The sequence below is a fragment of the Dipodomys merriami genome, unplaced genomic scaffold (assembly GCF_024711535.1).
Source record: "Dipodomys merriami isolate MVZ:Mamm:240054 unplaced genomic scaffold, mDipMer1.0.p SCAF_5, whole genome shotgun sequence".
NCBI lineage: Eukaryota > Metazoa > Chordata > Mammalia > Rodentia > Heteromyidae > Dipodomys > Dipodomys merriami.
Genome location: NW_027206068.1, coordinates 70522569 through 70524234, shown reverse-complemented (window position 1 = coordinate 70524234; position 1666 = coordinate 70522569).

The following is a 1666-nucleotide window of genomic DNA, read 5'->3' as shown; positions in this document are numbered from 1 at the left end:
GTTGGCCATACCTAGAGTGGAATGGTGGCCAACTCAGAGCCCAGAGGGAAGGCAGGGTGGGGACATCAAGGGAGCCAAAGTCAGAACTCTGAGGACCAGAACCTGGAGGCAAATGTCCATTTCTTACATGAGGCCCAGCCCATATGCACCTTCCACCTCAGCAAGGAAGACATAGACTGTCAACAGCTTTCCTTCCACCCCAGCCTCGCCCCGACCGTCCCTATTTTCTGTAACAATTATTCTCTGTTCTCTCACACTGCTATTTCTTAGACTTTCATCTTGTATATCATCCTTCTTCATACGTTTTCTTTATTTTTCCCTTCTCTTCTTTTTCGTTACTGAAAGACACACACACATATCTTTAATCATTTTTGAATTTATGGTTTATTTGATGAGAACCATAGTTGTTTCCAAGCATTTTTATTGTATAACTTTTATTTTGAATTGTTGATTCTGTTCCTGTGCTCTTCTCTCCTCTGAGAATTGAGAAAGAGATATATAACTCAACAGGTGCAAAAATAGCATCATAGAAGCCTATCATCCCTGCTAATCAGGATGCTGAGATCTGAGGGTTGTGATTGAAACTAGCCCAGACAGGAAAGTCTGTGAGATTTTTATACCCACTTAGCCAGCAAAAAGCCAGAAGTGTATCTGTGGCTCAACTAGTAGATCACTAGCCTTAAGTGAAAATAAAGCTTGGGGACAGCATCCAAGCCCTGAGGATTTGGTGTGTGCACATGTGTGTGTGTGTGTGTGTGTGTGTGTGTGTGTGTGTGTGCGCGCGCGCGCGTGTCCACGCGTGCATGCACACACAGCAACATAGAAACTAAAAAGTGTAAGGTCCATAACCTTTAAGATGATTCATAAATGACATCAATTTCATGGTATAACCCCTGCTTTCACTGTATTTGATGTTGGTATAATTTGTGGAGGGGAAGGGAAAAAAACGAATCATTTAAATAGGGATACAGGTGGACCCATTGCAACAATGAGATGTACAAGTCGTTATGTCGAAAACAAACTTTACAACTTTGGTGGGGGGGAGGAGAATTGGGTGAGGGGGTGGGGGAAGGATGGGAAGAGCTGGGAAGGGGAAACAAAGGAGGACTAAAATGCTTGATAAGAAATGTACTCATTATCTTGCCCATGTAATTGTAACTCCTGTGTACAGTATTTTCACAATAAAAAAATGACATCAGTTTAAGAGTTGAACAAGAAAGCAACATGAATGAGATATATTCAGCAAGGATAGTGAGATTTGAAAAAATATGGAAATGTTGGGACTGAAACCTCAATATGAACAAGGAAAATTACACTTAAAGAGCAATAAAGAAAAAAATCAAACAGCCATAGATACAGTCTTTAGGAACTCTGGAACATAACCAACAGAACAAAAATAGGAAACTATGGTGTAGAAGAAGGAGCTGAGATAAAAACTAAAGGTACCGAAAGACAAATCAAAACCTATGTGTAGGGCCTTACGTTCAATTCTAGTATTGCCAAGAAATAATTCAGGAAAGCAAGAGAGAGATGGAGAGGGAGGGATAGAGATAGAGACATACAGAGAGAGGGAGAAGAAGAAGGAGGGATTAATAGAGGGAGAGAGGAAGGAAGGAAGGGAGGAAGGAAGGAAGGAAGGAAGGAAGGAAGGAAGGAAGGAAGGAAG